Source organism: Staurois parvus, unplaced genomic scaffold (assembly GCF_062004578.1).
Source record: "Staurois parvus isolate SC_StPar_1 unplaced genomic scaffold, SC_StPar_1.0 ptg000114l, whole genome shotgun sequence".
Lineage (NCBI taxonomy): Eukaryota > Metazoa > Chordata > Amphibia > Anura > Ranidae > Staurois > Staurois parvus.
Window position 1 is genome coordinate 3548594 of NW_028317910.1, and position 27358 is coordinate 3575951.

The following is a 27358-nucleotide window of genomic DNA, read 5'->3' on the forward strand; positions in this document are numbered from 1 at the left end:
TCAAAATGGAGAAGAAAGGAGATTTAAGTGACTTTGAATGTGTCATGGTTGTTGGTGCCAGACAGGCTGGTCTGAATTTTTAAAAACTGCTGATCTACTGGGATTTTTACATACAACCATCTCTAGGGTTTACAGAGAATGGTCTGAAAAAGAGAAAATAGCCAGCCTGCAGCAGTTGAGTGGACAAAAATGCCTTGATAATGTCAGAGGTCAGAGGAGAATGGGCAGACTGGTTTGAGATGATAGAAAGGCAAGAGTAACTCAAATAACCACTTGTTACAACCAAGGTATGCAGAATGCCATCTCTCAATGCACAACACGCTGAACCTTTAAGCAGATGGCCTACAGCAGCAGAAGACCACTCTGGGTGTTAGTGTCCCCATCTTCTGATGGCTACTTCCAGCAGAATAATGCACCATGTCACAAAGCTCAAATCATTTAAACTGGTTTCTTAAACATGATAATGGGCTCACTGTACTCCAATGGTCTCCACAGTCACCAGATCTCAGTCCAGCAGAGCACCTTTGGGATGTGGTGGAACAGGTAATTCGCATCATGGATGTACAGCAGACAAATCTGCAGCAACTGCGTAGTGCTATCATATCAATATGGACCAAAATCTGTGAGGAAGGTTTCCAACACCTTGTTGAATCTAAGACAAGAAGAATTAAGTCAGTTCTGAAGGCAAAAGGAGGCCCAACCCGGTACTAGCAAGGTGTACCTAATAAAGTGGCCGGTGAGTGTATATTTTTTATTTTTGGTGCAGCATGCTAAGTAAAGTGTAACACTCCATGTATATACTGTATTACTTCTGAATGAGATTACACTACTCCCCTGGACAATGCCTTCCTTATCTTTTCTTTCCAGATGCATGGTGCCATCTTTGTTCAGGAATGAACCAGGGTCACCATCTACTTCCTGGATTGTGATGCCAGCTCAGAAATGACTCAATCAAGTAAATCCGGGTGTCTGTTCTGTTCTTAGCCAGGTTCACATATGGCACAGACCATTCCCTGCTGCACCCTCTCACCTTTTGACTTGCTATAAAGTTACAATGTTTCAGTCTGATCACTGGAGGAGGAGACTGAGGAAATGCTTCCTCCTGCCTGCAGCAGACTGATGACATCATCATAGCCTAGGCAAAGCCACTAGACTTGAGCTCAAGGATGACATTTTAATTATGAAAAAAAGACAAGGTTTTTGTTTAAAAAATGCTGTATATTGTGACATGTCAGAAATGTGTTAATACTAATTTAGAAAATTACTAAAATGTCCCATCCTGTCTTTCATACCCCCCCTTCTAAAGGGCTCTTGTAAGGTAAGCGGACCTCTTTTCTACATTGACAATCTAATTTGGGAAGTGAACCCACATTCTGATTTGCTGAATTAATGGCAGAACAGATTTGAGCAAATCCCCTGATTACTTGGTAGACTGACCGTGAGAAACTGTCTGTGGAAAACCTTATTGACAGACGAATTCCCAACTGAAAATAAGACAGCCAGGTAACTGGGGTCCAGCAGGGCTTGTGTTTGGAAAAATGTGAAAGTAGAACTGTCTGTGATACCCCTAGCAGCCTAGTAACAGGCGACACAGCGGAGTCCTGTGTTCAGACACTGAGCACGTCTGTGATTTGTATTTTCCGTGACCCCCCTCCAGGCAAACTGCTGGCCTCATCCGCTTGCTCGGTGTTGGCGCGAGTCTTTTCCCATTTGGAAAGATAACATTTGTAGTTTTGAAGGGAGATAATCCTGCATTTAACATTCTGCACACCCAGCAGAATTGCACCTTTTAAGAATAAGCAAAAACAGTTTTAAACACTGTAACATAACAGAGTTTTTTATGAGTGAGCATAATCAGCATTTTGAATGAAAATAAATGGTTTTATAGAAGCATTATAGATGGACATGTAATGGTAAGGGCGTTATTATTAATCGCTGTAATTACTTCCAGTGTGCTTTGGCCAGGAGCCCCAATGACAGGTCAGTGCAGGCTCTATGAAACCGAAACGTAAAAATATATATCTTCTTGTCTTGTTTTACACCTCTTGTATGAGCTGTTTTTTCGCTGACAACGCTAAGCTACTGCCTCTCCTTTAGCAGCAATGTAGTCATTCTGCCATGTAAGCTCCTTTAGTTGGCCATTGGGCTGTCTATCTGATAGATCTGATAATATCTGATGGAAGACTGACAACCCTGCTGATAGTTATGAGGCATTAGCCTAGAAGTGTCAACCTGCAACAGGAAGTGGTGTTACTGGCAGGATTTCCAGGTAAGAAACTTTCCAACAGATTCCCAAAATATTCTTTTTTTTTTTTTAAAGAAAATTGTATACAATGACGCGTAATTTCAAACATACTGAAAAGTAGATTAAGGGTTTATATATATTTACCCTGGGCTCACGATACCTCCTCCCCCTCATTTGTACTTGTCAGGAAATCTGTTTATTTCTTTTTTGCAAGCTGGAATTGAGCTGAACTCAAGCCTTCCCTTCAGTCTTGCACAGTTCTAAAGGCTCCTCTGTTTTAGTGAAATTACTAACTTTAATTTCACTGCACACTGTTAGCTTCTCACAATCTGCATTGAAATTGGCTGGAGGACATCCATCATTAACGTGTCCTTTCCTTCGCAGCATGAAGGCTCAACATCACAGGTGGCAGGGCCGCCATCAGGGGGGGATAGCCGATACAAATGTAGGGGGCTTGAGCATCCCACGGGGCCAGGATAAGGCAGGAGCGAGTGCAGACAAGCTGCATGGTGCACTATAGAGGAGAAGTCGGCAGCTGCTGCAGCTCTGTGTCACTGAGCTTACACATTGAGCTCATTACTGCCACCTCTGGCTACCTGTACTTGTACTGTGATATGCGCTCTGATTGGCTGCAGCTTCTCTATCCCAGCGATGTGTCAGCCTTTTGTAACAAGATTTGGGACTAGGAAGACCTCATTTACAAGGAGGAGCTGTGTGTGCAAGTGAAAAGAGGAAGCTGTTTGTGTACAGTGGGGTGGTGGAGCTGTGTGTGTTTCCAAATGTGTGTATGTAGTGTGTCTGTGTGAGGGGGAGTGTGGACGGGGGGGGGGGGAGTGATTGTGTACAGGTTTGTGGGGGGGGGGTTGCTGAGTGTATACAAGTGTGTGTGTGGCTGGAGGCTGAGGGTGTAGATGTGTAGGGGGGGGGGGCTGAGTGTATAGTGGTGTGGGGGGGGGGTATTAAGTATGTAGAGGTGTGTGTTTGGGGGGGACTGGGTGTATTCAGGTGTGTGAGAGGGGGTGAGTCCGTACAGGTGTGGGGAGCTGAGTGAGTACAGGTGTGGGGGGGCCTGATTGCGTACAGGTGTGGGGGGGCCTGAGTGCATACAGGTGTGGGGGGGGCCTGAGTGCGTACAGGTGTGGGGGTGATATGTGTATACAGATGTGGGAGGGCCATGGGTATACAGGAGTTGGCGGGACCTGGGGAATGTTGGTGGTCAGGCCAGGGGGAGCCCAGGCCTAAAACTGTGTAAGGTGTCCACAGCTTTCTGATGACTGCAGGTGGACAATACAGTCTGCCTAGGAACACCCACTCCTTCAGACTGACCCCCGCCCCCCATTAGAGGATTTTGATATTTGACCATTGCTTGTATCAGCACTAAGGGCTCTTGAGAGGCGTACTGAGGTGGGGTGCTGTGATGTTTTCAGGATCCTATATACAGCACCTTACCGGTCCCTCCCACCAGCCATGATCTGCCTGCATTGCAGATAGTATTGTATAAACCCAGTGATGATGTCACTAGGTCTAAAAATAGTATCTAATGAAGTATCTTTTTTTTTTTATTTCATTAGCATGTTGATGAAGTGGACCTAGCACCAGATATATTTTTCATGTTAACTGCAACATGCTAAGCAACACACTAAATGGGTCAGTGTAATACTTCCAGGTATGTAATGCCTTTTCACAGAAATAACAGTATTTTCCCTGACAACTTCATCTGCTTTTCTCTCCAGGAGGTTACTGGAAAGAGAGTGACAGTAGAAAAGACATACAGTGCTCAGCATAAATGAATACACCGCTTTTGAAAAGTAAGATTTTTATCAATATCTCAATGAACACAAGAACAATTTCCAAAATTTTGACAAAACTGAGGTTTTTAGAACATTTGTTTAGCTCATTACATAAAACTAAGGTTAATAATATAACTTCAATTACAAAATCTTCAATTCTACTCAAATTAGTTGATGCAAAAATGAATACACTCCAAAACAAAAACTGCTACATCTAGTATTTTGTATGACCTCCATGATTTGGAAGGACAGCACCAAGTCGTCTAGGCATGGAATAAACAAGTTGGGGATATATTGCAACATCTATCTTTTTACATTGTTCTATCTGTTCCATTGCTCTTTTAGAGCCTGGATGCTGGATGGAGAGTGATGCTCAACTTGTCTCTTCAGAATTCTCCATAGGTGTTCGATTGAGTTCAGATCAGGAGACATACTTGGCCACTGAATCACTTTCACCCTGTTCTTCAGAAATGCAACAGTGGCCGTAGATGTGTGTTTTGGATCATTGTCATGTTGGAAACGTGCACAACAACCAAGGGCACGGAGTGATGGTAGCATCTTCTCTTTCAATATAGAGCAGTACATCTGTGAATTCATGATACCATCAATGAAATGCAGCTCCCTGACACCAGCAGCACTCCTGCAGCCCCACAGAAGGACACTGCCACCACCGTGTTTCACTGTAGGCACCATTCATTTTTCTTTGTACTCCTCACCATTGCGACGCCATACAGTTTTGAAGCCATCAGGTCCAAAAACATATATCTTGGTCTCATCACTCCAGAGTACAGAGTTCCAGTAGTTTTCTTCTTTTTCATCATGGGCCCTGCCAAATTTTAGGAGGGCTTTTTGTGCATGGGCTTTAGGAGAGGCTTGTTTTGTGGACGACACCGATACATGCCATTCCTCTGCAGTGTATGCTGTATTGTGTTATGTGAAACAATCATCCCAGTTTGGCTTTCTACTTTAAATAACTGCAGTGAACTTGCATGAGATTTTCTTCAACCCTTCTCATCAGAAGACGCTCCTGTCGAGGTTTTAACTTCTATGTACAGCCTGGATGTCTCTGTGAGATTGCTGCAGTTCCATCTTTATTAAATTTTGTACCACTTTTGCTACAGTATTCTGACTGATAAGTAAAGCTTTGCTGATCTTCTTGTTGCCTTCACCTTTCTTGTGTAAAGATTTTATTTTCTTTCTCAGGCCTTGTGACATTTCTCTTCCATGTGGTGCCATTGCTGGCAGCATGAAATGGGAAGGGGTTTTCTTTGTTAAGTACTGCTCTTTTATAATCAACTGTCTGCTGGACACCTGTTTAATAAATAACTAGACTCACATGTAGTTGAATTCTTGTTAATTAGAATTTTGTTGTCTAAAATCTAGCTTTGCTCCTTAGACTTTCATCGGGGTGCATTCTTGAATGAATTTGTTAGGAAAAATACGTTTTTGTGTGTGCAAATCAACAAATCTTGTTTACAATCAATGTCCCCGCATTTGTGGGAGTATTTTGTAGTATAGTGTTCCATAGAAAATGTGGATTCTGAAAGAAAAGTAAAGGTTTTTTGACAAATCTGTTGGGGTGTACTAATTTATGCTGAGCACTGTATATAATGATAAGCTTTAAGAGGATAAAGGAACAAAATAATCAATTCACTTCTGGGAAAAGGGAAAGGCCTTCCATTTTTTCAAATGTAAAAAAAAAAATTAAAAATGGGTAAAAGGAAATGGCTTGGATTGCAAATATCCAACCTTGCTAGACCTCTAATTTCACCTTTTTGGTAGAACAATGGTGAAGATCAGATCTCTTCCATCTCCCATCCAGAGATCATGGGTCCTTAAAGGACACATCCACAGCCAAGGCTTCATTCCCCATTTGTGGCTTAGTGCTGGGCTTAACGTGAGAATCTGGCAACCAGTTTGTCTCCTACATGTGATCTTATTTTAGTTCGTAATTTTTTGTGTTTATGGTCATTAGAAAGCATCTCGTGACAATAGCTATGACAGCATCTTGTTTCCATTCCATCCTTTGGGCCTTCCGGCTAAAAGGTTTACAGCTTCACCTCGTAAACTGATGTGCTACTCCCAAGCCTTCTGTGACAGCTACAGAGGAAAAATCATTTGTATCTCTCAAAACTCTAGTAAGTTAAAGGAATATTCCAATCAAATGAAATTAAAGACTGCATTAGTCTGAACACAACGTACCTGCCTAGTGGCTGTAGATGGCAATTATCTTAAGAAGCTGACTTTTTTTAATTGCCTTAAATCTCTGCCTGTATAAATGCAGTCCAAGCGTTCCTAGGTTCAGAGTATTTCCAGGATGCACAGTGAACTTTTTCATTTTTTTACTTAAACTATCAAGGTTACATTTTGGAGGGATTGTGAATACAGGAAAAACTTTTTTGCACTGGCTAATACCTGTCCTGAGCCACATACTGCGCAGGTAAGGCCCCTTTTACACAATCGGTCTGGGTCCACTTATCCATTTTTTCAGGTGGACCCAAGTGGATCCAATATTCTCCTCCATAGAGCAGGCGGGGGATGTAATGGTACTTGTGTCAGGTTTATATCCGACTACCTCAAATCTGATCAAATCTGATAAAAAGAAATGGAAGGGGATCCATTCCCCTCTGTCTGGGCATATCGAATTAGAGGGCAGTCGGGTGTAAATGGAGAGCAGGTCCGTTTACATTTTGAACACCCATAAAGCAGAACAGGCTATGTCAGTGTCTGTTCTGCATAAACATAGTGGACACAGACTGTCACCTGTCTGCTCAGCAGGGGATCAGCAGACAGATTCCCTGCTGAGCTAAACAGAGTCATGTGGAGTCTGCCCCATGCGAAGGGGTTGGCCATGAGAGACCTTCAGTGTCAAGTCCAGAGGGCCATATGTGAAGGGGGAAACACCGCATGAATGTCTTTTAAACTTAGACCACGCTTATAACACCATGAGATTGCAGTCTTCACATTCAGTCATTGCACCCATGCTGTGTCCTGCAGCACCCAGTGGGTTGCCTGAGTGGGAGCTTCTGAGGTTCACCCATGTCCATTCCCTTTACTTCTTGTCCCGGATACAAAACAGAAAGTAAGAGTAAATCTCTCTTTAAAGTGAGAGGACCTCCCATCCTAGGAAGTTCTAACTGGAACATGTCTTCAGTAAAAGATTGCAGTTTTCAGAGAGGGATGTTGCACATCACAGACTTGGAGCTCTTCTAGGATGTATTGTGATCCTTTTGTTTTCCCTTACATGTATTATCATTGTTGTTATATATTTACAGTTTGGGGGCGGGGGGGCAATAAAACCCCATAGTTGAGACGTGTTTTTACTATACACCCCAAACCATTGGCATAGTGTCAGGGGGTCGCAATGGTGAGCGTAGTGTCAGGGGGTGCAATTGTGACCCTGTCCCATGCACTTAGAAGGGGTGGCAGGGGTGGATTATACAGGAACCAATCCTCTCCATTTTCCTCCTGAAACCACTGAAAGCCGGCTTCTCCTCCTCTCCCTCCAGCTGGCATTCAGCTGCTGTGGGAGCAAAATGTTCATTATACTATTCAATAAATAATTCGAAATTCTGAACCATTTAATTTTATTGTGGCCCTCGATCAGTTACCAAATCACTTTTATTTATTTATATATTTATTTATTTCCCTCTTACTTTAAAAATGTGTTCTTTTACCTATTTATATATTATATTACAAAGAATAAAGACATACTGGGGTTTATTTACTAAAGCTGGAGAGTGCAAAATCAGACTCACTTCTGCATAGAAACCAATCAGCTTCCAGGTTTCATTGCCAAAGCTTCATTGAACAAGCTGAGGTTAGAAGCTGATTGGTTTCTATGCAGAAGGGAGTCTGATTTTGGACTCTCCAGCTTTAGTAAATAAACCCCACTGTGTTTAGCCACAATAGCTGCCAGAAAGTGCTGATTATAAATATATAAATATGTTTTCATGTTGTCTGTGTTCACTTTATTTGTACTGTCTGTGAGTTCTTTTCCAACACTGCATTCACCTAACTTCAGAACATTTCACTGGCTTACTGCACTGTGTATCATATACAATATTTTTTTCCCAGAAAATCAAGTTTTTCCTTTTTCATCCTTTCTTCTCAGTGCTGCTGATCTCCTCCAAACTCTTTCAGCCACTTTCTGTCTACATGCACTCGCTTAAACATCAGCTACTGTTCATTGTTTTGGATCGACTTCCTGAAAATGATGAACTATGCCTGAGCAATTTGCGCCAGCCGCCTGTATTCTCCACCAGAGATGCATATGACAGGGTGACAATGCAGAAGATGCACAGGAGAAAAGCATTGTCACCCCATAGGAAGGGAAGTGCTTGAAGAAGACAGGATCACAAGATATTCTTTTGATGCAAGCTGCAGATAATAAAAAAACATAAAAAGAACTGTTAAAGCTTCTTTGTGATTTAAGTGATTGGCTTTGCATCTACTTCACTGTAAAAGTATGGACGGAAGCTCCACCATGAGCTAGCTCAGTAGTTTTAGACGGTGTCAAGACATCAGAACTAAAAGGACTTGCATTCAGCAGCCAGTTCTGGGATTGAGTGGAGGAATATGTTGGTTTTCCTGTGGATTAATCTATGAAGGATCACAGTGTGAATACACACCGGTTATAGCGGTGACATAAACCCTCAACTTCCATTCCTGCTCGAAATGGCAGACAGAACAAGTCTCAGCTGATTGATGATGTATAAACACTAAAACTAATCAGGGAGGCATTTGATGTAGGACCCTTGCCAGCCATTGCCCAGGATAAGAGCCGCCAGCAGCAAGGCTGAGTGTTCACAGCTTCTGTAAGTGGCCCCCTCCATTTCATTCATATTTGGTCAGAAATAGCAAACTACTGGTAAAATCAATCATAAAACATTTCCAGTCCTGTTCATCTGCTCTTTCTATTTCTTGCATACTGTGTGGCTTGCAGGGTGACACCACTATAGGGACCACCTTCCCACCTCCAGTATGTACACTGGTTTATTAAAGAGCCTATTCTTACTCTTGAGGTCCTTCATGTGTTCCCCTCCTTCTATAAGCTTCCTAAACTCCTCTCTTTCCTGCTCCCAGGGCCTGGAACATGTTAGAGTGAGAGTTTTGTGTACTGCATTAGAGCCTGATTGACTAACAAGTATGCCCTTACCTTTCCCAGTATGATTTCTGCCGTGCGGGGGTTGTGGGGCCATATTAATAGATACGCCATGGCAATGTATTCTAGCAGTATTTTTACACCTATTTTTGTTGTTGTTGTGGAATTTGTACTAGAACTCCTTCCTGCCCTCCTTGGCATCCCTTTCAAAGGTTCTGAATGCCCAGGAGTCAGGAAGGATTGGTGATCATGTGATCATTGTGACTGGCTGTCTTCTGTCTGGTCACATGATCTGGCTCCCCTGTGTCAGCCAGTGGCACTGTAGGGGGGAGGAGGGAGCGTCGACCATGGATGGGCCTTGAGTGACATCAACGCACCCAGGCATAACCAACCATTGCTGGACACTCTCTCTTACACAGGTTAGTCAGGAAGTTGTTAGGAGGTGGGTGGGAGCATTTTTAATACTAGTTAAGTAAAGCCCAGAATTTTACTTTAAGTTGAAATTTGATCAATTATGAAAGTTAAACCTGAAAACAAAAATATGGCATATTTCTTCTGACTAGTTCTTAGATGTAGTGGCTGCAATAGTTTTCATTTTCAAGCCTTTTCTTTTACCTGGTGATCCTTCCAACGACACACTTCCTCTCCTAGGGTCACAACACTCAATGTCTCTATCTATGGAGGAGAAACGCTGTCACCCTAGAACAGGAATTGTTTTAGGATATTTCCCCATCTGTCTTCTCCATAACATAGGGACAAGTGTTTTGCAATCCATAAAGATAGCTGGGAACAATGTAACTGACAGCAGTCAGCACAAGAAGGTTATCAATTCAATATACTTATGGCTAGAACAATAGAATGCTTTTAATTGTATACTGAATAAACCAAGAGGAAACAAGCAAGAGAAATTCATTATTAGAGTTTAAATACACTTTAAGATAAAGCAGTTATCAGTTTCAAATTAATATCTTTCGCGGAGAAAACACTTCTTTGGGTTCCTTTCAGTGTTGCTGATTTGGTCCCCTGACCTCTGCTGATGAAGAGAGTTTAGATTTACTGATCCTCCCCTTAAGCAGAGATCACATGACCAAATGTCAAGGTTGCTGAACATTCGTTAGTCTTCTAGTCTTTACTGATCCATCACTGATAACACAACTTTATTTTAGAGTGGACTTTGCACCTCCTATTCTAAAATGAAGCACATTGTCTGCTATGATTGTCCCTCTAAATCAATCTTTCTCAACCTTGTTACCCCAGGGGAACCCTTAATATTATTTTCAGGTCACAGGGAACCCCTGCTAAGATTAGTCCATTGGTGGTTCATTACAAAAATGCCCCTTACATTGATGTTCAGTAGGAGGAATGCCCCCTCTACAGTCAGCTAAACAGATCATGTATGTCATGATACTGGCTCTTCCAAGTGGTGATGGGCCTGGAAATATGTAGGCACCTTTGGTTGGGAAGTCAATTGTGACAGCTCAAGGAACCCATAGCAACCTCTGGAGGAACCCTAGGGTTTTACTGAACTTTGGTTGAAAATGCCTGCTCTAGATCATGACTAATAAGCATGCTTACAAGTACCCGAAATCCTGTATTGTTCTTTCTTCACCTAAAATTCTATTACCTCTGCTTTCCTTCCACACCGCCATCTTGCTTTGTAGCCGGTTGGCTCTCTTTCTTGCAGCCACTTCTGCTTTACATTTTTGTTGTTGGGTTTAGCTATGCTATTTTTATCATACAGGATTTATATAGCGTCGACAGTTTACGCAGCTCTTTACAACATAATGGCAGATAGTACAATTACAATACAGTTTAATACAGTAGGGATCAGGGGGACCTGATCGTTAGACATGCTCGAAAATGAAATAAAATACACCAAGGACCACACTAACTAGTCTCACAGATGATGGTAAGAAATACAAAAGGTATATCATTGGCTTCTGTACCACTAACTCACCATACATAAAATTGGTGTGATCCAAGTATCCCAGCTTGAACATTACTGCAACATGGGCTAAAACAGGCCCAAAAAGGGAAGTTACCAAATGGACCGAACGGCCTAAAATATGAGTCTTTATTGAGAAATATAAATGTTGGGAATTATTTTAGATAATTCCCATATCCTTACTCGACAGAACATGCTATTTTGGGTAATTCACATATCGTTATTGCCATACATTCTGGAACAGCCTGGGATAGGAATTTGTCATCCTGAGGACTAGTCTTTTGCCACTTATGCTTGAATTCACTGGCTGCCGTTAGCTCTATTATGACTGCCCTGCTTTACATTCATGCAGTCATAGGTCACCTGAGCAACTGTGATTTGAGTGGACGCTATCTGGCTTTTGCATAAGCATCAGGCATTTTCATTACCTATTTACAGTGCCTTGAAAAAGTATTCATACCCTTAATATTTTCCACATTTTGTCCTGTTAGAACCAAAAATTGTAAAAGTATTTTATTGGGATTTTATGCAATAGACCAACACAAAGTGGCACATAATTGTGAAGTGGAAAGAAAATGATAAATGGTTTTCAAAATATTTTACAAATAAATATCTGAAAAGTGTGGCGAGCATTTGTATGTAGCCCCCTTTACTCTGACACCACTAACTAAAATCTAGTGGAACCAATTGCCTTCAGAAGTCACTTAATTGGTAAATAGAGTCCACTTGTGTGCAATTTAATCTCAGTATAAATACAGCTGTTCTGTGAAGCCCTCAGAGGTAAGTTAGAGAACATTAGTGAACAAACAACATTATGAAGGCCAAAGAAAGAACACCAGACAGGTCAGGGATAATGTTGTGAAGAAGTTTAAAGCAGGATTAGGTTATAAAAAAATTTCCCAAGCTTTGAACATCTCACGGAGCACTGTTCAATCCATCAACAAAAAATGGACAGAGTATGGCACAACTGCAAACCTACCAAGATATGGCTGTCCATCTAAACTGACAGGCCCAGCAAGGAGAGCATTAATCAGAGAAGCAGCCAGGAGGCCCATGGTAACTCTGAAGGAGCTGCAGAGATCCACATCTCGGATGGGTGAATCTGTCCACAGGACAACTATTAGTCGTACACTCCACAAATCTGGCCTTTATGGAAGAGTAGCAAGAAGAAAGCCATTGCTGAAAGAAAGCCATAAGAACTGTTTGCAGTTTGTGAAAAGCTATGTGAGGGTTACAGCAAACATGTGGAAGAAGGTACTCTGGTCAGATGAGACCAAAATTTAACTTTTTGGCCTAAAAGCAAAACACAATATGTGGCAGAAAACTAACACTGCACATCACCCGGAACACACCATCCCCACCATGCCCACCGTGAAACGTGGTGGCAGCATCATGTTGTGGGGATGCTATTCTTCAGTAGGGACAGGGAAGCTGGTCAGAGTTGATGGGAAGATGGATGGAGCCAAATACAGGGCAATCTTAGAAGAAAACCTGTTACGATCTGCAAAAGACTTGAGACCGGGGAGGAGGTTCACCTTCCGGCAGGACAACGACCCTAAACCAGAGCTACAATGAAACGGTTTAGACCAAAGCATATTCATGTGTTAGAATGGCCCAGTCAAAGTCCAGACCTAAATCCATTGGAGAATCTGTGGCAAGACTTGAAAATTGCTGTTCACAGATGCTTTCCATCCAATCTGTCAGAGCTTGATCTATTCTGGAAAGAAGAACGGGCAAAAATTTCACTCTCTAGATGTGCAAAGCTGGTAGAGACATCCCCAAAAAGACTTGCAGCTATAATTGCAGTGAAAGTTGTTCTACAAAGTATTGACTTGGGGAGCTGAATACAAATGCATGCCACACTTTTCAGATATTTATTTGTAAAAAATGTTGAAAACCATTTATCATTTTCCTTCCACTTCACAATTATGTGCCACTTTGTGTTGGTCTATCACATAACATCCCAATAAAATATATTTACATTTGTGGTTGTAACTAGAGATGAGCGAATTATTCAAAAATTCGATTCGGCTGATTCGCCGAATTTGAGGAAGAAATTCGATTCGATGCGAATTTATTCGCTACGAATTTAACTTATAAAAAGGCTTTCTAGGCTTCAGAGAGCCTTTATATTAGTGCAGAACACTGTACCTTTAATTTAAATGCCCTTGGAGATGAGGAAGGAGAAGGAGAAGGATGAGAAGAAGGAGAAGGATGAGAAGAAGGAGAAGGATGAGAAGAAGGAGAAGGAGAAGGAGAAGGATGAGAAGAAGGAGAAGGATGAGAAGAAGGAGAAGGATGAGAAGAAGGAGAAGGAGAAGGATGAGAAGAAGGAGAAGGAGAAGGATGAGAAGAAGGAGAAGGATGAGAAGAAGGAGAAGGATGAGAAGAAGGAGAAGGATGAGAAGAAGGATGAGAAGAAGGAGAAGGATGAGAAGAAGGATGAGAAGAAGGAGAAGGATGAGAAGAAGAAGGATGAGAAGAAGAAGAAGGATGAGAAGAAGGAGAAGGATGAGAAGAAGAAGAAGGATGAGAAGAAGAAGAAGGATGAGAAGAAGAAGGATGAGAAGAAGGAGAAGGATGAGAAGAAGAAGAAGGATGAGAAGAAGAAGAAGGATGAGAAGAAGGAGAAGGATGAGAAGAAGAAGAAGGATGAGAAGAAGAAGAAGGATGAGAAGAAGGAGAAGGATGAGAAGAAGGAGAAGGATGAGAAGAAGGAGAAGGATGAGAAGAAGGAGAAGGATGAGAAGAAGAAGAAGAAGGATGAGAAGAAGAAGAAGAAGGATGAGAAGAAGAAGAAGAAGGATGAGAAGAAGGAGAAGGATGAGAAGAAGAAGAAGGATGAGAAGAAGAAGAAGGATGAGAAGAAGGAGAATTCCAAGCCGGCAAAAAGTCGACAAATAGATACAATGTTTCAACCACTGTATGGAGTGAATGTCAGAGAACTGTCAGAAATAGGCTATTTCTGACAGTTCTCTGACATTCACTCCATACAGCGGTTGAAACATTGCATCTATTTGTTTCCATAAATGGAAACAAATAGATACAATGTTTCAACCGCTGTATGGAGTGAATGTCAGAGAACTGTCAGAAATAGCGGAGCTCTGCAGATACACTTAGTGGAGCTCTGCAGATACACTTTTTGCCGGCTTGGAATTCTTCTTATTTTCATCCTACTTCTTCTTCATCCTCTTCTTCTTCTTCTGAGGATGAGGATGAGGATGAAGAAGAAGAAGAAGAAGAAGAAGTAGGATGAAAATAAGAAGAATTCCAAGCCGGCAAAAAGTGTATCTGCAGAGCTCCGCTAAGTGTATCTGCAGAGCTCCGCTATTTCTGACAGTTCTCTGACATTCACATTTACAGCGGTTGAAACATTGTATCTATTTGTTTCCATTTATGGAAACAAATAGATACAATGTTTCAACCGCTGTAAATGTGAATGTCAGAGAACTGTCAGAAATAGAGGAGCTCTGCAGATACACTTTTTGCCGGCTTGGAATTCTTCTTATTTTCATCCTACTTCTTCTTCTTCTTCTTCTTCTTCATCCTCAGAAGAAGAAGAAGAATGAAAAGAAGAAGAAGAAGAATGAAAAGAAGAATGAAAAGAAGAAGAAGAATGAAAAGAAGAAGAAGAAGAATGAAAAGAAGAATGAGAAGAATGAAAAGATTCTTCTTCTTCTTCTTTTCATTCTTCTTTTCATTCTTCTTCTTCTTTTCATTCTTCTTCTTCTTCTTTTCATTCTTCTTTTCATTCTTCTCATTCTTCTTATTCTTCTTTTCATTCTTCTTCTCATTCTTCTTTTCATTCTTCCTCTTCTTTTCATTCTTCTTTTCATTCTTCTCATTCTTCTTTTCATTCTTCTTCTTCTTCTTTTCATTCTTCTTTTCATTCTTCTTCTTTTCATTCTTCTTTTCATTCTTCTTCTTCTTCTTTTCATTCTTCTTCTTCTTCTTTTCATTCTTCTTTTCATTCTTCTCATTCTTCTTCTCATTCTTCTTCTTCTTTTCATTCTTCTTTTCATTCTTCTTTTCATTCTTCTTTTCATTCTTCTTCTCATTCTTCTTTTCATGAAGAAGAAAAGAAGAATGAGAAGAATGAAAAGAAGAATGAAAAGAAGAAGAAGAAGAAGAATGAAAAGAAGAATGAGAAGAAGAATGAAAAGAAGAATGAAAAGAAGAATGAAAAGAAGAATGAGAAGAATGAAAAGAATAAGGAACAGAAGAATGAAAAGAAGAAGAAGAAGAATGAAAAGAAGAAGAAGAATGAAAAGAAGAAGAAGAAGAATGAAAAGAAGAAGAAGAATGAAAAGAAGAAGAAGAAGAATGAAAATAAAAAGAAGAAGAATGAAAAGAAGAATGAAAAGAAGAAGAAGAATGAAAAGAAGAAGAAGAAGAAGAATGAAAAGAAGAAGAAGAAGAATGAAAAGAAGAATGAGAAGAATGAAAATAAGAAGAAGAATGAAAAGAAGAATGAAAAGAAGAAGAAGAATGAAAAGAAGAAGAAGAAGAATGAAAAGAAGAATGAAAAGAAGAATGAGAAGAATGAAAAGATTCTTCTTCTTCTTCTTTTCATTCTTCTTTTCATTCTTCTTCTTCTTTTCATTCTTCTTCTTTTCATTCTTCTTTTCATTCTTCTCATTCTTCTTTTCATTCTTCTTCTCATTCTTCTTTTCATTCTTCTTCTTCTTTTCATTCTTCTTTTCATTCTTCTCATTCTTCTTTTCATTCTTCTTTTCATTCTTCTTCTTCTTTTCATTCTTCTTTTCATTCTTCTTCTCGTTCTTCTTTTCATGAAGAAGAAAAGAAGAATGAGAAGAATGAAAAGAAGAATGAAAAGAAGAAGAATGAAAAGAAGAATGAGAAGAAGAATGAAAAGAAGAATGAAAAGAAGAATGAGAAGAATGAAAAGAAGAATGAGAAGAATGAAAAGAATGAAAAGAAAAAGAAGAAGAATGAAAAGAAGAAGAAGAATGAAAAGAAGAAGAAGAAGAATGAAAAGAAGAAGAAGAAGAATGAAAAGAAGAATGAAAAGAAGAAGAAGAATGAAAAGAAGAAGAAGAAGAATAAAAAGAAGAAGAAGAAGAATGAAAAGAAGAATGAGAAGAATGAAAAGAAGAAGAAGAAGAATGAAAAGAAGAATGAAAAGAAGAAGAAGAATGAAAAGAAGAAGAATGAAAAGAAGAATGAAAAGAAGAATGAGGAGAATGAAAAGATTCTTCTTCTTCTTCTTTTCATTCTTCTTTTCATTCTTCTTCTTCTTTTCATTCTTCTTCTTCTTCTTTTCATTCTTCTTCTCATTCTTCTTTTCATTCTTCTTCTCATTCTTCTTTTCATTCTTCTTCTTTTCATTCTTCTTTTCATTCTTCTTCTCATTCTTCTTTTCATTCTTCTTCTTTTCATTCTTCTTTTCATTCTTCTTTTCATTCTGCTTCTCATTCTTCTTCTTTTCATTCTTCTTCTTCTTTTCATTCTTCTTCTTCTTCTTCTTTTCATTCTTCTTTTCATTCTTCTCATTCTTCTTTTCATTCTTCTCATTCTTCTTCTCATTCTTCTTTTCATTCTTCTTCTCATTCTTCTTTTCATTCTTCTTCTTCTTTTCATTCTTCTTTTCATTCTTCTCATTCTTCTTTTCATTCTTCTTCTCATTCTTCTTTTCATGAAAAAGAAAAGAAGAATGAGAAGAATGAAAAGAAGAATGAAAAGAAGAAGAAGAATGAAAAGAAGAATGAGAAGAAGAATGAAAAGAAGAATGAGAAGAATGAAAAGAAGAATGAAAAGAAGAATGAAAAGAAGAAGTATTCCAGTACAGCAAAAAGTGTATCTGCAGAGAGCTCCGCTATTTCTGACAGTTCTCTGACAGTTCCTTCACATTTACAGCGGTTGAAACATTGTATCTATTTCCGAATAAAAACATCTGTATCCTAAATGGAAACAAATAGATACAATGTTTCAACCGCTGTACATGTGAAGGAACTGTCAGAGAACTGTCAGAAATAGCGGAGCTCTCTGCAGGGACACTTTTGCCGGCTGATCGGGAAAAATCCGATTCGCGCACCCGAAGTATGCTAATATTCGGATTCGCCGCGAATCGAATTTTTCCTGAAATTCGAAACAAATTCCACTTCGCCTGGTTCGATTCGCTCATCTCTAGTTGTAACATGACAAATTGTGGAAAATTTTAAGGGGTCTGAATACTTTTTCAAGGCACTGTACTTGGTGGATACTTTGCAAGCTCTGTCAGCCTGTTTATTTCCATCAGACTCTCAACTGAAAGCATAGTGTACTGCCCTGTTAGTGAATGGTGTGTATGGTGTGTATGCTGGCTTTGCAGTGGTGATGAGACAACATTGTCTTTTTAATTTGTATGTGGTGATGAAGTGGCTCTCCAATTTTTGTTTTTTTGCTCCTGTTTTTTTTTTTTACTTATTTATTTATATTGTATTTTGTTGTACCAATATTGACAGATCTATGAAACATTAAGGCCTCATACACACTGAGGTTTAATTTTAACTCCCCTAGAAGCCAGCAGCGTTTTGGCCAAAAGAAAACGCCCAAAGCTTCTAAAAATGTGTATCACATTTACACATGTTTACCCACATCAAGTGTTTAGGTGTTAATTTCACTTGCTAGAATAAATAGTTTATTCTGGTCATTGAAATAAATGAATGCTCAAGTGCTACACCTGCGTATCGTTTAGGCACGGTAACACGCGTTTAAGCACGTCAAGCATTTTTTCAGCCATAACGCAGCTCTAGGACACCCTGGCAGTGGGTTTTTTCTTCTGCAACCAAATTCTCCAGCCACAAAAAACTGCTAAAAGCCTGGATATGGACACATATCCATATAGCATAGCATTCAGGGGAGTTTAGAGGCAGTAAAAAAAATGCCCGAAACCCCTAGCAGTAGCTTAAAAAACACCCAGAGTACATGAGGCCTAAAGGTCACTGCACCCACTTCCATGTATCTGGCCTGACTTTACAGTCACCAGTGAAAAAAGTAAAAAAAAAAAAACAGCCAAAGCCTCCAGAACGGAATCCCACCAGCCACAGAGCACTCTCCCATCCATAAATAATTACAGATCAGGTTTTTTCCAGACAACAGAGGAACCCAGCTAAGACTTCTGGAAATCACCAAAAGATAAACTAATAAATCCCTAGCATGAACTGTAAGGCATTTATTTGTCACGGCTTCTGAATGTCTTGTTCTGCATAGTTAAGGAATTCCAGGACATACCGTAGCTAAAAGTCTGGAAGATATATATAGACCAAGAAGGATTGCATCAAAAAAGCCTTGCACCACGAGACCCGCCTGTGGCTGCTTGGCCGGGAAATGATACAAGGGTACAGCTATACCACTATTGTTCTACTTACAATTTAATGTGTAACCAGTTGGTTGCCATTTTAAATTAAACTTATGGTTAGATTTATCCTTACATAGCAAGCGCAGCATGCCAGATGGTTGCTACATTGAGACGGCAAAAAACTATCTTACTGCAGTAATTAGAGATACTTCTTAAAACATAACTATCATCAGATATATTTCTTATTTTAACTGCAAGCATGCTAAGTAATGTGCCGATGTAACATTTCCAAGAATTTATTACATCTCAAAGAGGTCACACTGGTCCCCCTGACAATTCCTTTATCTGCTTTTCTCTCTAGAAGGATGACACCATCTTGTTTAGGCATCATCCACGGTCACCATCTACTTTACTTTGAGTGCGATGCCAGCTCATGTAAATTCTGAAGCTTGTGGAGTTTTTTGTGGAATAATGTCTGTCACAGATCAGCCCCTGCTGCACCTTGAAACTTGCTACATTGTTAAAATGTTACAATCTGATCACTGAGGGAGAGGAGACTGAGGAAATGCTTCCTCGCTCTCTCTGGCTTTTCCCTCTGACCTCCACTTGATACAGTATACAGTACTGACATAGAGGTCATTACGAGGAACTAGTGAGTGCTGCAGGCTACCCAGAAGATTGACACTTTGGAAGTTTTGGTTTCTTTCAGAATTTTAGCAAAAGATATCTCAGGTTTGGAGTGGTGTACAGTGGCATGGGCATCAAGGATGATGACTATTTACACTGTTCTTTTACAGTATAATATAGTGACAGGGTACCTTTGAGTGCAATTTATTAGTTTATTATATTCATATTGCATTTGAGCTGTAATCCATAAGTTTATTTTATTTTGGGTGGAGTGAGAAAAGATTTCATTAACTGGGTCTTGATTTTGCTTCTTGACCCTGGTGTGAAGATCACCCCTGAGTTGACTGGGACAGTCAGTGGCTACTATGAGATGGACTTCCTCTTTCCCTTTTGTTACCTTCTTTCTATATCCACTTAGGGACCAATGACACTTATTTTCGGTATCAGAAATATGCAGTCACCAGCAGTATCCTTCATAAGAATATACAGACAAAACCTAAAAAGGAAAAGAACAGTGAGCGCTGGTCCTAAACAGCAGCTAAGCACTCTAAGCAACCGATATATACATAAACAGAATAACATAAAAAATAGTGCAGCGCTGAGGGTAGTAATCATAAAACAGAAATGAGTCCACTGCAAGTCCAGTTCATAAAAACGTGTCAAGTGACAAGTGGGGATTCAATGTTGGTGATCCGTGAGGAAGTGGCTGAAAAACGCACTCACCAGAAAGAAGATATATAAACGCAGTATATATCCAAAGCTCATGGATCCTCAATCCAGAAGGAAACAAAGCTGGTCCGGTCACAGAAAGTAAGTCCCTCCTTTATGGATGCAGCAACAGATCTTCCTCCTCCCAGTTAGGTGTAGGATTCCAAAATCAGGGTTCTGTAAGCAAAGTGCTCCTCAAAGGGAGTTTAGGGAAGGACACCCATAGTGTAGTTGGTTATGTAAAAGCAGCTTTATTAAAGGAAACAAAAGCATCCAATTCAAAGTAGGCAGGTATCATAAATATGTGTCAGCAAGACAAACTAACCCTGACACTATGAATGATGGCCACTGGGCCTCCACATGGCACCAGCGGCATAGCGTCTCAACGTCCAGGCTCCTCCTTACGCGTTACGTGCGCACGCACATCTTCAGAGGTATGGAATCATTGGTTCCATCATTCATAGTGTCAGGGTTAGTTTGTCTTGGAATTCAATCACCAACATTGAATTCCCACTTGTCACTTGACACGTTTTTATGAACTGGACTTGCAGTGGACTCATTTCTGTTTTATGATTACTACCCTCAGCGCTGCGCTATTTTTTATGTTATATAGACAAAAACATCTGTAGAGATGGAAACGATCAAAGTTCTCTTACTATAGAGCTCTACTTGTCACTGTAGGTCCAGGGGCAAGAGGAAATCTGTCTATGAGTGTCAGGGGTAGCAGAGACCAGGACAGGGACCAAACCTTGCCTGACTCCACTCAAAGCTAAAATACAATTCCAGTTGAACTTCCACTTTAAATAAATCTTATAGTTGAGACTATAAGCCCATCTATCATGTCCTGTTGATATAACTTCCACAGACTTATTCATTGAAGCACATGGTGGTTTAGGAAAATGAAGCTCAATGCCTGCTTGGTTCTAGATGGGACCACTCAAGTTGAATGGCGAGTAGTTTGCAGACATGGAAAGGCGTATAAATTAATTTTAGCTTAATAGTATAAGAGGATGTCTGTTGTGGAATTTTGTCTGGATGGGGAATTTCTCCTCTGTGTTGACACTCTGGTTCATCAACACACCTGGTCCTGGTAATTATATGTGTCTTTATGTACTCAGCGTGTGAGTGTGTAGCAGCTGAAATGCCACACGAAGCAGATGTTTTTGTTGCCCTGTGGTGATATCGAAGTACAAGTGATGGGTATGCCTTGTCAGAATGGCACATTCATAGGGAAATAATGAAATAAATACCGTTGTCTAAAAGAAAGCAGAATATTTCATTGGAATGTTGGATGTTCTGTCAATATGTTTTTCATATTTTTTTTCAGATTTCATTTATTTTGTTACCAGATAAATAGGAAATATTTCTACCCAAATTTGATCAGCATTTAATGCACTGTAGTTTTTAAATTTAACTTATCGGTGTGAAGTGCAAAATAGCAGCTTAGGCTGCAATACTCACAAGTAAAGCAAGAAAAAAAACATTTAACTGAACAGGCTGAAGTTAGAAGCTGATTGGCTACCATAGACAGCTGCTTCGGATTCTAATTGTACTAGGTTTAGTAATTCTCCCTCAAAGCAACTAATAACTGTCAGCAGCGGTAAATGACACATGGACAATATTTTCAGAGATTTATCGCTGCTACAATTTGCTAATGCCAGCAAATAAAGTGGTTCTAAAGCTAGAAGTTTTTTTTCCCTAATGCATTACCTGCATAAAGTTAAAAAACTTTCACTAATTATTCCCCCCCCCCCCCCCCACTCCTTCTGCAAATACTCACCCGAGACCTGGATCGATCCAGTGCTGTGTCCATGTGTGGTTCTCTCTCTCCCCTCTGACAGGCACAGAGACCACAGCAGGAGCCATTGTATTGTACTTGGTTACATTAGTACAGCTTGGACCAGTGTAACCCTGTGTATACTTGGTCAATAGCCCTGGAATTTAGAAATCACTATAGTGCTTCCATAGTGGGTGGCTGGCCTACTGCATTCTGAACAAAGAAGATTGGCCGTTGAGCACATGTGCAGTTCAGAGAATGCAAAGCATTCTCTGATTGGGTGAGGTGGAAGGTGTGACGACCCACCTCTCCACTTATTCCATTCAGAGAACCCTTTGCATTGATTATAGGGTTGCACTAGTATCAATATTGCTACCGATACCAAGCATTTGCACAAGTATTTTTACTTGTGCAAAGGTTCCTATAGCTAAAACCGAATTCTTTGTGATTCGCTTAGAGCCCATACAAAATAAATGGGCTCAAAACGCACTGCAAAGAATTGCATGTGATTGAACAGGAATGCAGTTCGATTCCTGTCCGCATCACATGCAATTTACCTGCGGGTGTGGTGCGATTTGAGACATACAAAATGAATGGCTCAAATCGCACTGCAAGTCGCATGTGATTCAGACAGGCATTGCACCGTATTCCTGTTCAAATTGCATGAGATTCTTTGCAGTCCGATTTGAGCCCATTAATTTTGTATGGGCTCAAATCACACAGCAAAGGTATCAGTAATTGGTATCAGCAAGTACTTAAATACAAGTATTGACACTCGTACTTGCCGATAAAATAATGGTGTTGGTGCAACTCTAATTTATTGAAAAAATGCAAAGCATTCTCTGAATGGTGACTGTGCCAAGCGGCTAACCTGCTGTGTTCAGAAGTAAGTGGAGATCACTGGAGTAGCAGTGTCTACTGCAGTGATTTCTTGTTTCCAAAGGGTTCGGACTGGTATGGTGTATACAGTCATGGCTAAAAATATTGGCACACCTGCATTTCTGTCAAATAATGCACCACTTTGCCTAGATTATTGTTGGAATTATAAATGTTTAGGCATTTTCATGTTTATTTATTTTGTTTGTATTGGTATGACACAAAAAAGTGGAGAAACAAAAAGCCAAATCTGACACATTCCACGCAAAACTCCAAAAATGGACTGGACAAAATTACTGACACCTTCTCAAAATATTAAGAAATAATTGCATTCCAAGGTTTTGATGCTCCTGTAATTTGTAATTAAACTCACCTGTATCAATTAACAGGTGCTGACAATATAGAAATCAAACCAGCTACCAGTTAAAATGGAGAAATATTGATTCAATCTTTCTGTTGTGTGCCTCCATGTGCCACATGGAGCATGGAGAAGAGAAAGAGCAGCAAAGAATTGTCTGAGTTTAATTTCTTAACTCTCATAACTACTCTTTAGTTTTTCTTAATATTTCAAAAATAGAATTCATGATTATCACAGACTGCTTGTGATTTAGTAACATAATATAATTTACAACATTTTATCATGTTATGCTTTTGGCCTAACTACTTCATTCTCATTGTATATGAAAACATGTTCTTGCTTAACATGCTGTACTTCTGACTTTTCAATAAAATTTTCTATTGAAAAAAAGAATTGTCTGAGGATTTGAGAACAAAAAAAGTCAATCTCCAGAGATCTTAATGTTCCTGTGTACACTGTGCGCAACATTATCAAGAAGTTTACAGCCCATGGCACTGTAGCTGATCTCCCTGAAGCTTTTTGGTAAAGCCCATCATTCTACTATTTTCAGAAAAAGCAAATAGGACTTTATAGAAAAGAATACAGTCCCTGCTGTTAAACATGGTGGAGGTTCACTGATGTTTTGGGGTTGGTTTGCTGCTTCAGGCACTGGATGTCTTGACTGTGTGCATGGCATTATGAAATCTGAAGACTACCAAAGAATTTAGGGGTGAAATGTAGGGACCAGTGTCAGAAAGGTGGGTCTCCATCAGACGTTATATGTCTTACAGCAGAACAATGACCCAAAGCACATACCAAAAAGCACCAAGAAATGGTTTCAGACAAAATGCCGGAGAGTACTGAAATGGCCAGCAAGGAGTTCAGATCTCAATCCCATAGAACACCTGTGGAGAGATCTCAAAACAGCAGTTTGGAAAAGGAACCCTTCCAATCTAAGAGACCTGGAACAGTTGGCGAAGGAAGAGTGGTCCAAAATTCCAGTAGAGAGGTGTATAAACAATAATTGATGGTTACAGGAAGTCATTGATTTCAGTTATTTTTTCCAATGGGTGTGCTACCAGATATTAAATTGAGGGTGCCAATAATTTTGTCCAGACCATTTTTGGGGTTTTGCGTGTAATGTGTAAATTTGGCTTTTTATTTCTACACTTTTTTGGGCCATACCAATACAAACGAAAGAAATAAACAAGAGAATGCCTAAACATTTGTAAGTGCAACAGTTTTTGAGGCAAAGTGGTGCATTATGTGACAGAAATGCAAGGGTGCCAATATTTTTGGCCATGACTGTACATACTGTAGTTATATTGATCCAAGCTATGTGAAAAAACGCCATACCTGGAATTCTTCTTCAACAACTGCTAAGATAAGGTATCAGCCAAACAGGGAGTGTACTGTTTGCAAATATGATGCCTACTGATATACTTTTATGGTAAAAGGGAGAAGTAAGACACAACCATTGTGTAGTACTGCAAAGCAGGAAGCAGAAAATGCAAAGGTCATGAGCAAATGGCCTCCCTTTTGTACATATATATTTACAAATGAAACATACAAACAGGATTTATGTAGAATTGACTATAGAATTGACAGATCCACTACAAATAAATACCAGAGGTAAGAGGGGCTTTTGGTACATATTACTCTTATTTCCAAACTTGAAATAGTTTTGTGTTATAACGCCAAGACAGTGGATGGGAGCCAGCAAACCTGATGGTAATACAAGGATGTGGAACAAAACGTTATGCTGTTAATGTCATACTTTATTTAGTGTTGGACTTGGTGACTTAATTGCATAATTATCCACCAGGCATGATACGGAAAGAATAATCTTTTCTGGTTATAAGTGAACTATTGTTTATAACAGTGAAGATACTTATATGGTCATAGCTCAGTCACATCTCACTCCACATTCCATGATAAAAGTCCTGGTCCTGTACACAAGTTGCGTCTATGTCAAGGTATTTCTCTGTTATTGTCAGTGAACATTTATTATGTGTAATAGTTGGGATAATAAATTAATTTACTGGGTCCCTTTAACATCTCTGCAGGTCTCTCCTATATATTTAAAAATGGGAAAGATAAACTGAAATTTTTGCTAAAACTCCATTAAACTTGAAGTGATTCTAAAGGCTGTATTTAAAAGAAAATAACAAATATCTTATACATACCTACTCTATGCAATAGTTGTGCATACGGGCAGCCCTGATCCTCTTCATTTTGGGTTCCCTGCTCTGCCGAGTGCCACCAATAGCAAGCATCTTGCTATGGAGGCACTGGAGCAGGCTCGTTCACGAGCCGCACTCCTGTAAATGGACTTTGTCCATTCACAGACAGTGTATGGCTTGGCCCTGTCCTCTCCTCATTGGCTCACTGGCTGTGATTGACAGCCAATGTGGGTGTATAAGCAGGAGACAATGGCTCCCGCTGTTGTGTGAGCCAATGAGGAGAGAGAGACCTGGGAGAGCTGCTGCTCTCATGCACATCGCCACATCCAGATAGCGCTCAGATAAGTATAAGAGGGGGGGGTGAGGAAAGGGAAGCAGCACCCAGAAGGTTTTTTACCTTAATGCAAAGAATGCATTAAGAGAAAAAACCATCTACCTTTAGAACCGCTTTAAATATCAACATAAGTTACAAAAATGGAAACACAACTTTGTACTATCAGTTTCCCTTCCCCCCTCCCCTTTTCTGTTATAGAAATTGTGTAGAGTTTCTAAATATGACTTTGCAGCCCAATAATCACCAGTAGTAGATCCAGTGCAACCAGCAATTTCCCATTGACTCCAATACATTTTGCTAAAAGGCCAAAATTTTACCAACATTTAAGTGAAGCAAAAACTGTCCATTTCACTCATCCTTGTTGGTGAGATACTTGTAAACGTGATTATAGCAAAGCCAGATGCTGCCACTTAGCATTTCAGCAAGAGCTTAGGAATAACAAACCTCAATACCTACTATACAGATTTAGGGCTCTATAAAATCTTTGTAGTTTATATAGAAGATGAAAAAAGGTATTTCAACCTCCACAACCAAACAAAAGTTTTGCCACCTGTATTAAAAGAAGTACTGAGACTGTCATTTTTTTGTATCTTTCCAAAACTGCCATTTGCCTGACTCTCTCTGGCTTCCACTCTTTATAAGTCACTAAGGGCTCATGTACACTGCAGCTGATAAACTCACGTTCAGCCTTTCTGCATTTTTTTCAGCAGCCCCTGAACTCTCCCTAATGTTTTCCTATGTGTCCATGTACACTATGTCGTTTACAGTCATTTACAGGCAGTTGAGTTCACAGTCATTTTTTTTAACGCACCAAACTTGCGTTCAGGAGTAGATTTTATCAGCTTTTCAAACGCCAAACGCTTGTAAATGCGGCTAACTGCATTTATAAGCATTTGCGTTTAGAAGAGTTTTTTTAACTGTTCCATATCCAAATGCTGTCCAGAGCCTTTTTTCATCATCAGAAATGTATGCAAAGTGTTTTCCATGTATTCAAATGGACCTAGTATACTAGTGCAGTCAGTTCCAGGTTTTACATGAAGGAAAAAATGGTAGAACGTGCCGCATTATGCTCATGATGGGACCCATAGTGAATACAACCAGAAAAGACAGGTCATCTCACCACATACTGCTCTTTCTGCTTCTGCTCTCTCTATTTGTCTAAAAATGTCTGATATAGTTAATTTTTGACTGTTTTTCAGTGCATTCTGGGCATTTTGGAAGGTCTCCTGAGGTTATCGTTAAAAAAACACTTCTAAACGCAAACGCACATAAACCCGGTATGCAAACCCGGCTAAGCAGACGTTTTTTAACCTACGTTTCACCTACGTCCAGCAGTCAATTTCCATCGTTCAGAAGAGTTTTCCAATTGTCCCGTGTACATGAACCCTAATTCAGAACAAGCATATGGATATGGAAATCAGAGTAAAGTCAGGATTTCTAACCTGTATAACAGTTCTAGCTCAGTGCCTCAGAATATTTTGTAGCAGTTGGATCTGCATGACGGCCAGGTAAGCAGCCTTTTCATAAACAGAAGACAGAAATAGCAGCCTTTATTTTATCTCAGTTTCCTTTAAGCAGGAGCTTGCTAAAGTTCCTTTCGATACCATCTGGCTAACACCTTGCTGAATGGAGCATATGGAGAGGAAAATGCAAAGGATACAAATCACAGCAAGAAAATAAACAGAAAAGTTAGGAAGCATCACAAGTCATAATAATGTCAACTTGGGAGGAAGTAGGTAAAAGTGTGTGGGACAATGTGCGCAGTTATCTGTCAAACGGTAGGTAGAGTAGGAAGGTGAACCATCTTCAGTCTTGCAGATAGATTGGTGGATCTGTAGAGGACGCTAAGGTCCCCCATGGTAATAAGCCTTGTTATACTGAGTTTTTATTCATAGTATGTAGTATTTCTTTTTCATTCTGTGTCTAAAATTTTATGAAATTACATTAAAGCACGCTTAACAGAATATTACTTACTTTATCAATGACTAAGTGTTTTTTTTTCTATGGATTTGCTGTTATGACACCTAATATTTTCTTATTTTGTACTGATTTTACTATTATTCTTTTTCAGACCTGATGAAAAGATACTTGGATGCTCCCGAAATATGTTGGTTTATAGTACACAAGGAAAA

The 27358-nt window shown here is 39.7% G+C and overlaps 1 long non-coding RNA gene across 1 annotated transcript; it reads left to right on the plus strand.

The window, feature by feature from the left end:
• The first annotated feature begins 901 nt into the window (after nucleotides 1-901).
• On the plus strand, nucleotides 902-27358 carry LOC149467380 (uncharacterized). The gene is made up of 3 exons (XR_016311942.1): nucleotides 902-955; nucleotides 26426-26503; nucleotides 27298-27358. It is a non-coding gene; the product is annotated as an uncharacterized LOC149467380 (long non-coding RNA).